The 14090-nt window shown below is 42.2% G+C and overlaps 1 protein-coding gene across 21 annotated transcripts in view; it reads left to right on the top strand.

Annotated features, from left to right (window-relative positions):
- Positions 1-8129: 8129 nt before the first annotated feature.
- Positions 8130-14090, top strand: part of MAP2 (microtubule associated protein 2) — a 254639-nt gene continuing 248678 nt past the window's right edge. For 14 of the 21 annotated variants that reach the window (XM_087919629.1, XM_087919627.1, XM_087919625.1 and 11 more), the window contains exon 1: positions 8130-8237. The gene's annotated coding sequence lies outside the window, so the exon portion shown is untranslated. The remainder of the gene's footprint in view (positions 8238-14090) is intronic. The other 7 variants (XM_087919648.1, XM_087919647.1, XM_087919644.1 and 4 more) reach the window with 3 other exon arrangements.

Raw genomic sequence — 14090 nt, 5'->3', positions numbered from 1 at the left:
AAAGAAACAACATAAGACTTGTTTTCACTGCATGCTCTTGACTTTTGAGATATAACAATAATAGAGACATCCATTTATTAACAGACTACTGGATGCCTGCACTAGTGTTTCCATGGAAACCCACCAGCCTGCAAAAGCCTCCACAGATGTTTTAAACTGTAAACATCAAATAGCACCAGTGAGCTACACACACACACACACACACACACACAAATATCACTTTGAGATGCACTCCCCTCTTTCTGACACCTGTACTTTCTCACGATAACACCCTTATAAAAAGCTTTCATCTGGTATTCTGCTTTGCAAATTTCTGAGTTGGAGGAGGCATTAGAAATTGTGTACTAATTTATTACATCCCACAACTCACATGGCAGAACATTTCCTTGTAAGCTTTTCCAGAGGTACACACAAAACCACTAAAGCAATTATGATAAAGATCATGACTTTTTAATCTATACTTCCCAGATCATAGTGGAAAAATTTATACAAAAAGTGTTAAGCTGAAAATATATTTAATATATTGAAATCTTACAATGTACTCACTATACTGGAAGGACACAAAGAGAATCTGAATCATAGTTTTCAGGAAATGTACGTTCCAACGAAGTTACAAGTACATAATAACAAAAACATGAAGAGGAGGCAAGTAAAAAGAAATAAGAACATTCCATGTTAATCTCTGTTTCCATTCTTGACTAATCATCTTCGTCAATACAAGGTGACTAATCAATTTGTGTTATTACTTTCTACAGCAAAAGTTTATCTCTTGGAAGAGTTCAGTGGCTTGGACAATTGGGAGCTCCAGTACATTCATAGGCAGAATATATATCTCTGCTAGCAAAGAAAGAATGGCACATTTATTGCAAATATAACTATCCAAACTATTCAGTCCTTTTTCTGTAAGTCTGAAGATATCAGACATGGGACCTAAAACTCTGATTCCTCCCCCACCCCACCCCCCGGCTAGGTCAGCTCAGCAGTACTGAATTGGTTTCTTGTCTACTGTTGATTTAATTTAAAATTGGGCTTATAATTACTGTTGGTAGCCTTTTTGGTCCTATTTCAGATGTCCAGTTGTTAGTCTTCTTTCTCTCTCCCTGTCTTTTTCTCAGGCCTCTTCTGCTCCATTCGTTCATTTGTTTATTTATTTATTTAATCAAACTATTGGCTGTTCATCCGACCATAGGGTAGTTCTGGGAGGATTATGTGTGTGTCTGTCTATCTATCTATCTATCTATCTATCTATCTATCTATCTATCTATCTATCTAAAATGTATGGTATTCAGCTTTGTTCGGGTATTTTCCCACATCATTATAGTTGTGCTTTTAAAGTTGTAGCAACGTTTCGGTAGAATCTTGGCAGAATCCCAGATGAACACAATACAGAAGCCTGATGATGGCAGATGAGATTCTGCCGAAATATTGCTACAACTTTAAAAGCACAACTATAATGATGTGGGAAAATACCCGAACAAAAATGAATACCATACATGTAAGTACCCGCGAAAACTTAAGAAAACATATATATATATGTTGTGGCTTGGAGGTTTGAGCCTGCTTTGTCAGAGGTCGAGGACTTGGACAATGAGGAAGAGGAGGATTTGGCTCTGAGGTTTGAGCCTGCTTTGCTAGAGGACGAAGACTTGGACGGTGAGGAAGGGGAGGATTTGGCTCTGAGGTTTGAGCCTGATTTGTTAGAGGATTTGGAATTGCCTCCCTCCCCAGGACTTTCCTTCTCGGCAGGACCTTCCTCCCTGATTGTGCCTCAGGTGTCGGCAGATAATCAGGAGAGCGTATCAGAGCCTCTGACCGAGGATCAAGCTGAGCAATGCTGGCTTGATGCGAGGCAACAGCGCAAGCGAAAGTGTAAGTTACAACGTAGAAAGAAAGGACGAATCAGAGACTGAGATGAGGGACTGATACGCCCCACAAGGATTAAAAGTGGGTGTGTTCGCTCTGAGAACTTGTTCGGGACAATGTGTTATTTAGTGAGATAAGCTTCAGAATTATCCTGTGTGTGGCGACAGCTTGTGATTTATGTTCCTGCTTCCTTATCGGACTTGGCAGACAGCTTGCGTGAGACTGCCAAGAATGTTCTCGGCTTAAGGAATTTTAACCCTGTAACTATCAGACTTGCCTGCTTATTTGTGTTTCAGTTGGAAATTTGGACTTATTACTTTGTTTGTTCAGGTGAGACATTATATATATATAATGAGATGAGATTCTGCCGAAACGTTGCTACAACTTTAAAAGCACAACTACAATGACGTGGGAAAATACCCGAACAAAGCTGAATGCCATATATATACACATATATATACATACATACACTAAACATAAATAAACAAAAACATTACAATCTGAGGACACATGGGGAGGGTGGGGGCAGTGTAAAGGGAGGTCACTTGTTACCACTTGATCAACCACCTCCACTGCACTGTTCCTCCACTGGGGCCCCAAACCAACTGGCAGAGCCCGGTCTTTAGGCCTTTACGAAAGGATAGGAAGGTTGGAGCCAACCTCACGTGGTGGGGACGGGGGAGAAGTCCCAGCTAGATATACCTTCCTTGATATCTGAGAGAAAAAAGCTGGGCTAGACTTTATCCCTGGAGTTTCCCTCTTTGAATATTTGCTCTGTTGAGCCATTTCTTTTCATGATTCTCCACTGGCACTTTGAAATAACAAAGAGCAAATTCCCACTGGACAATTTAAGAAGAGTGAGGCCTCCTTCTGCCAATTTTCCTGATAGGATTCCTGCCCTACAGCCAGCCTGCCTTAGTTCACTGCACTATTTTACATATGCTTCTCTTCTCAGAAACTGGCCAGCTTCAGCACTGCTGCTGGGACTTGGAAAGAAAAGCAGAAAGTCTCGAGTCAGAAGCTCTCTGAGTAACCTGGACAAGTCATTATCCTGACACCAGTCTTTTAATCTTTATTATGGAATGTGGATTAAGTTTACTATAGTATTTGGCATATTCTCATATGTCTGCACTGAAGTGAGAAGTCTGAGTATAGCTGAAGCATGTATGCACAAATAATTCTCACTGTACAGACTAAGATACTTCTAAAAAACATTGTCCATATACAGATGGGGTGTGAAACTGTTATTTTAACAAAGTTATAGTTATACAAAACACCCACAAGAGGTTCTTTGTTAAACAGCCATGTTTTATTCATAGTGTTTTATCAGGAGCAAACAGATAATACTTCGTTATACTTTGAAAGTTTTCATGTATTCCCACCAGTTGTCTTTCTTCTTTCTACAGAAATCTATTGAGAAGGTATAAGACTGAAACAGGAGCATTACTGGTTGGGGAGGTAAAGAAAAGGCAAAAATGAAATATAGTAGGGCAAGGTAAATGATGTTTCTTTCCTTCATTATTCCTGCCTTCTCACCCTCCCTTTTTAAAAAAAATTAAGTGTTTCTAACTAATGAAATAAAAATATATTTCAGTTTTTAAAGGAATGACATCTGTTTTATATTTTGCTTTTTGGAGAAAGAAATTGAAAGGTTTATTGCTGTTGTTAAACCAGAAATTTGAATCAAGGGCCCCATCAATTTTTTTTTTTAAAGAGCCATAGTTGGTACTGATTGAGGTTATAGTTTTCTCTTTCATTTCAAATAGGGAGGAATTTATGAGCCAAAAAGGCTGGGAAAGAAATACCGAGTCTTCTCTAACTAATGCTTGCTAGTTCGAACAAAGATTAGAATCTCACCTGGAAGGGAAGCAGGTGGGAAAATATTGATTATAAGCATGAAAAAACAAGCTAGCAGGTTTTCCATCTGCACTATGAAAATGACAGAGTCTGCAATGAAATTGACAGATGGCGGGTTGGGGATGGCAGGGGGAGGTTGTATGTTCTAAAGAGAAAATTTTTGATAAACTATTGTCCATTTTGCAATCATCTTTACTTATATCTAAGCAGAGCAGCTAATTTTACCTGTGTACTCTGTGCTTCAAAATTTCCATATGGATTTTCCCTATGTGTGATTTAGTGAAGAAGGACTTTGAAAATTGGGATGGAGAATGAGGTGTGGGAGAGGTCAGACCTGTTAACTCAGCTTTGTCCTGCCTAATATGTAGATGGAAACATAATTCATATTCCAGAAAGACTCCAGGCTCTTGAAAAGTGCCACATTTTTAGATGTCCTACAGCAGAAAAGCAGGGAAGAACCTCTGCATGAGAAGCAGCAACATGAAAGTATGAAGACCTGTTTTGTGATATAAAACAGATATATTTAGATAAAATTCTGCAGCTATCAACACTGAAATTGCTTGGTAAATTCAAACGATACACAATCAGTCACCAACAAAAATAAGCTTGATTTCCTAAATGGCTTGTTATAAAGTATCAAAGCTTTATCTCCTGGTGTAGCCATATGTATTGCTTTAAATTGTACATATTGCTTGTACAGAAATTAAAAGTATAAATTAATTTTATACTTTTAAACAGAATGCCAAAGATTTGGAAACCCAATCAAACATGGCTGCCATGTCAAAAGATGGGCATTGGGCCAAGAACCCAAAAGAAATAAAAAATTTGGTCTCCAATCAAACAAAAATTTGTGATGAAGTGGCCTATTTTTTTTTTATTGAAAAGGATTGTGGTTGCTCACATATATGTAACCCATGACAAGCCTATCACTGCCGGCACCTCCTCCTGTCGTTCTTTGCCTTCTTCCCAAGAAAATGGTGATGGCAGAGATGGAGGTAAGATAGTAATGGAGACACCTCTCTTCTAATACAATTTGAAAAAGGGCCCTTATAATTCCTGAACCAACATGATTTCCTTCTGCTTATGTTATATAGCTTCTCCCAGAAATGCAGAATCATCAGCCTAACTCAAATTTTCTCACAGATAGCATTAAATCAACCCACAAAAGGCCAGATACATGTCTGCTATACCTCTGTAACACTCTGCTATCAAATAAAACTATTCAGGCATTAGGCACAATATACTGCAATAAAATAGTGGTAATGCTCTGAACTGTGTAGATGATATATACCCGTGTACTTTATGAAGATCAGTTTCATTTTGAAGATCCAGCCATCCAATTTATAATTAAAGTACTAATATTTAGATTAACAGAGTTGGAAGGTACCTTGCAGGTCATCTAGTCCAACCCCCCCCCCCCCCCAAGCGGGAGACCCTACACCATTTCTGACAGGTGGCAATCCAATCTCTTCTTGAAGGTCTCAAGAGAGCAAGCTGTTCCATTGGTTGATTGTTCTGTCAGAAAGTTTCTTCTTATTTCCAGGTTAAATCTCTCCTTGTTCAGTTTCCATCCATTATTCCTTGTCTGGTCTTTGTGTGCTTTAGAAAATACCTTGATCCCTTCCTCCCTGTGGCAGCCCCTCAAATACTGGAAGACTGCTATCATGTCTCCCCTGGTCCTTCTCTCCACTAGACTAGCCAGGCCCAGTTCCTATAATCGTTCTTCATGTTTTAGTCTCCAGTCCCCTGATCATCCTGGTTGCTCTTCTTTGCACTTTTTCCTAGAGTCTCAACATCTTTTTTATAGTGTGGTGGCCTTAAGAACTCTGAATGAGTGTAGCAATAAACTGGTGGGCAGCAATAACTGTTCTTTTTCTCAAGAAAATCTTTTAAAATCCAGAATCTGAGAATTTCCCTGAAAACCCTGAAAAGGCCTGTGGGGATAAAAGAGACCTGGAGAAATGAAAAAATAAAGTAGGCATCAACGAACCTTTTAGGACTTGCCACAATAGACAAGTGCCACTAGATTTTGATGCAGGTGTTTATTTGCTGTATTCGCATACTGACAGATTTAACAAAATCTCCTTGGGAGGTTTGCAATGTTTAGCCACTTACCAAATCCCACTTGGTTTACAAGAATCTCTCCCTCAGGTTATGAAAATATACCAGCAGAAAGCAGAAATTTGGTGAGAACCAGAGATTGGACCCATTAAGCTATTTGTTTATTTTATTAACTGAGTGGCCCTAGATAAGGGACCTCTTAAGTGAAACAGGCTTACTCCTAGGGAACTGGGGGAGAACCGTGGCCTTAATTGAGGGCATATTGACATATTCAACAACATGCCATCAGCCAGAATCTGAAAATAGGATGTTGAAACGTGGCACCTGTGTTGGCACACTGCCATCTCCATGGCAACTGCTTGCTGTAGAGCAAAACCTTGAAATTTGCTTGGGTTTTCTTTGTCTTCAGATGAAGTTTGTCTCTTTCAGTACATATGTGATCTAAGGTTTAGATCTAACATTTAAGGTCTAGAAATCTACAATCAAGAAACTTGAACGTATAAGTAAATATACAAAAAATTGCCCTCCTGCCTTTGTTTTTTAACCCCCTTAAGACTGCCAAAGCAGAATACTGTAGTGACCATAATGCATGCACACACACACACATAGAACAGATTTCAATCTTTCCTGACAGATTGGCAGAATCCATCCTTATGTAAACCTTCTATCTTGCTACCGTTTTTTCCTTTCATGCTTTGCCGCCTTGAGGGGATCTCGCTGAATGCAAGGGAGCAAAAACAGGCCCAGAAGGCTCCTGGGTTCTGGAAGACAATGCCAGTAGCTTCAGTCCCATCAAAAAGAGTTGCATCCCAATCACTGTTGAAAATCAGTTTTTCCTTTGATTTGGAGGGAATAATCGTTGAAGAGACATAGACCAGACCAAGCCTTATCATTGCAGTTCCTACTGTTTCCAATATATTGATTCTTTCCTCCTTCAGTTCACCATGCTTAAATTGTTAAGATTCTTTAACAACTGAAAATCTGGAAATATCGTTGACTCAACAGAGAACCTCTTCTAAGTTGGTAGCACAACCACGGGAAACATTAAATGCTCAGCAGCTCTGGATACAATGTTTTGTCACTACTTCTTTGCATTGCTTTTTTTTTTTTTTTGCTAGATCACACCTATTTTTTAAAAGATAAAATGTGAGATGCTGCTCAGATATGCAGCTGTCTTGACACATTCAAATTGCTTCTTGCAAACTTTTGCTCAGAAAAGTACTGGAGAGTTCAGACATCAAGCTGACAGTCCAGAGGGCATGGTCAGACACCTTCTGCAAAGCCCTATATATATAACTATAACTAAATAACTATATCTATACCTATATCTATATATAATATATAGTATATATAAAGATATAGTTATAGTTATAGTTTAGTTATAGTTATATAGTTATATATATATATAGTTTTATATATATATAGTTATATATATATAGTTATATATATATAGTTATATATATATATATAGTTATATAACTGCTAATTTTGGGGGATTCATTAACACAGCACTGTGGAACACGAGAGAGGATTTTGTAATGTGAAGAAGCATTGTGGCAAGGGAAGATTAGACCTTTTGGCTGCGCCGCCAAAAGATGGCGCTGTACATTAAGAAGGCAGACTTTCGGTCATACGCTGTTCTGCCAAGAATTCCTTATGGATGCTATGCTGCGCTAACTCGCGATTCTACTTGAATGAGCCCGTTGGATTTTCTTCCCGGTGAAGATTGCTACAAACGATCAAGGTCACTCTCCGTGGCGTCCAGTCACCACCCTTGCAATGTGAATGCAACGGTGCTAGCTGGTTGGACGCTGATACTTTAGTTTCTCCCAAGTCACATACATGCTTAAGGACTGCTGGCTGTCAACAGCCACCTGCCGTGAAGCAGGATTCTTCGGCCGGCCATATGCACCTAATACAGAGGCGCAAGTAGTCTTATTTGGATCAAATCGGGACGCAAAACTATCGAGGCTGCTAGAGAAGAGCTCTGGGGAGTGTGTGCTCGCCAACGCCTCCCCTTCACCCCCGCCGTCCCCTGCTGCTGCTGCTGCTGCTGCTGCTGCTGCTGCCGTCACCGCCCACGGCGACCACCTGCGGGTTTCCGCCCGGCTGAAGGCCCGCGCGAAACCTCCGACCGCCGCGTCCAGCACTGCGCCGGGACTGCTTTGCGGCGACTTTCCCCTGCTCGGCTGCCGGGGCCCGCCCAGCGCGGAGCCTGCTCGTTGAGTTGGTGAGCGAGTAAAGCCCGGGAGCGGCGAGGCGAGGGTGGCGCTGCGACGGCTGGGCGTGGAGTAAAGGGGCGAGGGGGCCGGGCCGGAGCGGCTGAAGGGAGGAGGAGGTGTGTCCCAGGGGCTGGCGGCGGCGGCGCGGGCGGCGTCTTCGCTCCTCGGTTGCAGGGTTTGTCTGCAGCTTCTCATCTCCGCAGTTTGTGGGATTCGCCGGAGCAGCTGTCTCGGGTAAGGGCTCCCTCCCGGCGCCTCCTCGGCCCCTCTGAGTTGAGCTCCGGGCGCGTCACGCGTCAGCCTCCCTGCTCCGCCGGGCAGAAACCCAGACGGAGTTTCTCCCTCTCCCTCCGCCCCGCCGTTCCCCTGTTCTCTCTTCTGCCGCCTTTCCTCGGCTCCTATTTCGCCTGTAGGAAGGGTCTCCTCCTGGCCCGGGTGGAGGAAATCGCCTTCTCTAGGAGCCCTCCGGCGGGGTCTCTTTGCTGGGCTCCCCCCCGGGTGGGAGAGGCAAGGCGCAGCGGTTTCCCCTTGGCTGCGGCATTCTTGAAGGGAACCTGTTCGGGCTGGGTCGGGGTGGCGGCAGGCAGCGGCCGATTTCTTTCGATAGCTGAGAGCAAATCCTGCCACCTTTAGAGAAGGTGGAAGGCGATAAGGGAGGACCAGTCGAGGGTTGGTCCTAAGCAGAAGGTCGCGCTGCTGGCCAAAGGATTTTGAGCCGCCTCGGGAAAACCTGATTTGAAAATCGAATGAATAAGGTTCCCCCCCCCCCCTTCTAGCCGGAGAGGAGACGCTGAATTTGGGGTGGTGGCTTTGGAAATGTGTGTGCACGTGTTCTGTTGTGAAGAGGAAAGAACAAAAGAGCTCCGACACCTCTTCTCCCCATCTTGTGACTGTTCAAGGTTTCCTAGGCTAGCAAAATTTGGTATCCAGTGATTTTCCCCTCAGTGACTTACAGCAGACACAATGCCTTTTTAAAAGGTTTTTCTCCCCTCCCTGTAAAAGAGCAACGCAGTTATGCAGCAGCAACATCTCTTTCTCTGACTACCCTTCTTTTGTTTAAGAACAGAAATTTCAAGAAAATGGGAAGAAGGAAGGGGGAAGGGAGTAGATTTTCAATAAGTCCCATTTTCATTGCCTCAGCTGAGAAAGCCTGACAATTTTGGGGCGAGGCTTTGTTGAATCTGTACAATTTTGACCAACTGAGAAAGAGCAGCAATGGGAAGATTTCCAGCTGCAGTCTCCAACTCTTAAGCAAATGTGCTTTGAAGGTGACTGATAACCTTTATCTCCCCCTCCCCCTCTTGAAAAGAGATTAAATTTAATTTTGTCGATTAGGGTATCAGTGAGCCTGGGATACAAATGCTCTTAGGACTGTAACTCATAACCTCTAGTAAATAACTCTGGAAAATTGAAAGGTTTTTCGAGGAAGGACTGGGGGCAAGCAAGCAAACGGAAGAGATCATCCCTCCTTCCCCCAATTTTTCCTTCTATTGAAATGATCAGCCATAGAAAAAGGGATAGCTGAAAATGTGAGATAACCACAGTGAGGCAGTGGAGAACAAAGCTTGGGTGGAAGTGAAACAGTGTGCAAAATGTTTGTGCCTAACTAAGTGTAGGTAAAGAGTGCAAAAATCCTTTGCTGGAGCGGCTGTCTGGTGCAGCCTTTGTCTTTCAGGAAGAACGGTCTTCCAAAGACAGACATCCTGAGTCATTGGTGTACAGGTTTGGGATAGCGTTCACACCCTAGCATTCAAATGAAGGCTGCTTCTATGGAGACTGGCTTTGGGGAAAGGAGGAGGTGTGCCCCTGAGGACTGACAGAATCCTTTCTCCATTCCACCAACTAGCAAAACTGTCAAATCTCTCTCACTGCAAGGATCAAAAGCAAGCAGATAAAAGCCACATTTTCATTCCCAGCTTCCAGCATGTACAAAAATCCATGTACTTTCTGCAAAGATGGGTTTCTGTAATTTGAGTTGTCCGTGTCATAATTTTTCACACTTCATTTATTGTCTTTATATGAATGACATGTCATTCTTTCTGCTTCTCTGGCCCATCTCTCTGTAGACATAGTGTTGATCTATGAACTGACCTAAAAAGTGACTCTGTACATTGTGTCTCTTTTCCTTTTTAATTCCTCTCTCCAGTCTCCCACAGTGACCACTCGGTCTGTGGCAGATGCAGTTTGTTTTTCCATTTAGTGTCTTGCAGAGGAGGCATCCCCATCACAGAACTGATTGGTTTTCTCTGGCTGTTCCGTGGTTCCCTTTAAGTGAAGGCGTGATCTGGAGATTTGGCTCTTTTTCCAGAAGCTGTAAAAAATGTGCTGAGAGAGCATTAGATCTGCGAAACTGGTGGTGCTGACGTTACTTCACAGCTTGCAGTGACAGTGTTCCTCTTCTGAAAGCGGTGCTGCTATGGGCGTCACCCTGCCTGATGTCGAATAGCAGCAACAGGTTCATCCTCGCTTTTCTGGGTTGCTATGGAGCTGAAGCCAGCACACGCATTTATTTCCCGGGTGGTATTTCTCAGGAGGCTGACAATGTTTAGTGCAGATTGTGGAAATGAATCTTCACATGTAGAGCTACTTCAGTCTAGAACCAACACCGAGCTCACAGATTTATTTATTTATTTGAAATTTGGCTGAAGGACAATTTCAGTGTAGTCTAAATAAAAACCTCAAGGAGATGCTGGACAGCGCATTCTGTTCTCATTTCCACAGTGTTTTGTGTGCATTGTGATATATTGTTGACTCATCGCTGCAATGCTATTAAAGAGATAACCAAGCAGTCACATGGCAAGCTGCCAACCCCCTTTTCATGATCTGTGGTTTTTGTTCAAACCCTAATAATTCAGCTGTACTTATTTGTAAATATAAAACAAAGTGGAACATTAGCTCCGGAGAGTTCAGCTAGTATGGTTTCTTTCGATGCCAACCTCTTCCCACAATATAAATATACAAGAAAATTAATTAAACCAGAGGAAATATAAGACATAACAGGTGGCAGAACTCAGCTGATTTTGGCTGATCTCAGAAAACCTAAGTACGACTGGAACTGCTTAACAGTTTGATGGAGAACACCAGGAAACCCCAGAGTGCAGAACAGGCTGGGAAATTGAAGAAAATCCAAGAGAAAGATAGGCAAAACACTTCTGCTTTGTGCAAAGAATATAACATGGAGAAAACCACATAACCACAGGAGCTGAGATAGACTGGAGGAAGACTATACCTTTTTAAATATACCATACATTGCACCCCAAAGGGACTTCAACATGTTGCTCTAATTACCCTTCAGTCTTCCCAGTTGGAGTCCTTTCTGTACTGTGTGCTATTCCCAGAATCCCCAGCTAATGTGGGCTGCTTTTCATTCTGTCTCATAAATCAGGTGATAATTAAGAACTGTGTGATGAAAAGCTTAATAACTCCTTGTTGATGCAGCCATCCAAGGACTTTTGTCCTTATGCTTGATTAAATTATGCATATATTAATGGGTGTACACCTCTCAAGTAGAGCTGTGTTCATTGTAGTTCTTGATGGCAAACAAGGCGCTAGGCGCATTGTCTTCCCATGCAGAGAACACAATCTGATTGTCATCAGCTCCCTCTTCAGCCAGAGCTCTGAGTTACCTTTTCTTCTGCAGCACCAGGGGGCGCTCTCGTAGGCACCCAGCCTGTCCTCTGTCAAATGGGAGTAAGCCCCAACACACCCACCCCCTCACAAGATTTGTATTGGGCAGAGGAAGCCTGCATGGCTGCTTGTGAATGGGGTGGGTGGGGATTCCGAAGCCATCTGTCTCAACCCAGCAAAGGGCTTTCAAGGGGAGCTTAATCACCAGCTGTGCTCTTTCACTGGGGGGAGTCGGTAAAATGGCAAGTTGACCGTAATGAGCATAATTACCTTTCAGGGGCTGTAAAAAGCCAAGAACCCAGGTTTGTGGCTTATTGATATAGATTCGTACTGCTGCCCTTGACAGAAGCTCTGAAATGATTCATTTTCCTCACTTTGGTTCATTAAGCTTGAGTCAAAAAAAAAAAAAATGTTCCGGTGATTTGAGGCATGGAGGAGAAGAAAGAGAAAGTGGCTGTCTTTCTGGTCACCCAGATGGAGTGGCATTTCTTTTTTGGACTTCCAGCAGTCTTTGTCTTGGAGAAGGAGGAGTCAATCCCTGGCTGATTTTGAGCCAGTCCTTTTAGCCCAGCCTACCTCACAGGGTTATGGTGGTGATGGGATTAGGAGGGGGAGGGAGTGCCATGTATGCTATTTTGAGCTCTCGAATTAAAGGCAAGATATAAATCTAATATGGCACAAAGTTATTTTCAGTCTCGGCCATAGTGCAGATTTATAAATATAGCAGCTCACCCTGGTCATCTGTGGTACATAAGACTTGCCTGTGGTAAGTAAGGGATTAAAAAGTCATGCAAATAAATGAGATCATGCAGGCTATTAAAAAATCTGGGCTACTCCTTGTGCACGTTTGGAAGACTGTCAGGATGTTTTCAATCAGAGATTGCACAAGCCCCATAAGGGCTTGTTGTGGCACATGCACAGAGTCCCAGATTCAGCTTCCGTTTGAGGAACATCAAGGCTGGAGAAGATTTGGCTGCCTAAGAGATTGGAAAATTGCTGCTTTTTCCTGCAGAGATTCTTGGTTGGATAGATCAGCAGCCTGCTTTGGTATAAGGCAGCCCTAGGCACTTGTAGCAAACATGTTTGGGAACAGAGAAAATACCAGCAAGGCAAAAATGATTTGATATATGGTAAAGAGAGTGAAAGGGGAGGAGCAGAAAGAAAGGTCACCTGCATGGGATTCTGATGCTTCTGAGATAGTCAAAATAGATTTGCCAAGGAAGTAGAGCAAAGGAGCCCAGAAGAATTGGGAGGGGCGGGAGGAAGCAAAACAGCCATCCACAGGACAAACCCAGAAAAAAAATGCTATGAACGAACTTAATCTTCAGGGACAAAAATCTCTACTGTTTTGATGCCATTGGCCAATATAAAGCAGTGATGTCTCTCGGTAAAATAATGGTGAATTTCTTCTGTCATTCTTTTTGTTTCTCTTTTGGGAAACATTTTTGGGGGGAGTGAACCATAAAAAGACATGCCAGGGACTACACTCTAGGTAGAGACTAGTATGAAGTGGAAAATAAATTTGATTGACTATAAATTCAATAAAAAGTAAATACTATTTCTGTGATTATTGCCAATGAATTTAAGTTCTTTTTCAGCCATATTAATAATTAGAATTTGGTGGTAACTTTGGGAGTGACTGGGGGAGGCACACCCACAACTTTTGGGGCCATGGGATTTGCACTCTTCTTATAAAACCATCTTAACCCAGCTCTTTGCTATTTCCAAGCTGGGAGAGACTGTGATTCAGAAATCTCAGCCGGTGCCTTGGCAATGCCAGCAGGGATCCGGCTTGTTTGTGCTATGACAGCCCAGGGTGCTGTTTCACAATTGAGGCTCTCTAAATACGCACTTAAAAGAGCTCCTTTCTTTAGTGATGGTGGGGTGGAGAGTGTTTGATATTAATCATGAGGATTCCAGGCAACACAGTCGTGGTTTTTTTCTTATTTTTTTCTGCAAAGAACATGTTGTTCTTTTAGTTTGTCTGGTCTCATGGCAAGTAAATACATAGAAATTAAGCAGACAATTGTCTTTTTTTACATACTTCATTTAAGTGGCAATATCATGCAGACTTTCTTGCTAGCAAGTTGCATTGAACAGAATGAAACATTCTTTTGAGTAGATATGAATATGATTGCACTATAAATAACTTCTGTTTTATTATTAGTCAGATTGCATCTTTAACATCCATTGAATTCGCTTAATGCAGTCCTCATTTTTTAGCTTGCCCTTTTCAGGATTTTCAGGGGATGACTGGTATCTTGCAGGTTAAAAAGCTTCAAAATCTTTTTCTGGGATTCTTTAAAAATAAATATTCTTTCTTTCTATTGTTTTATATGCATTAAGCCTATTTGTTTCTCCGGGGAAACTGCTGGCAAATTACATTACCAGTCTATCTTGTGAGTTTTAGTGATATAATCCTGTGGAGATAATGAGAGTCATCACAGATTTGTTTAAAAG

This window comes from Pseudonaja textilis, chromosome 1 (genome assembly GCF_049901715.1).
Source record: "Pseudonaja textilis isolate UNSWEBS1 chromosome 1, rPseTex1.2, whole genome shotgun sequence".
NCBI lineage: Eukaryota > Metazoa > Chordata > Lepidosauria > Squamata > Elapidae > Pseudonaja > Pseudonaja textilis.
This window is presented reverse-complemented; position numbering and strand designations above follow the sequence as displayed.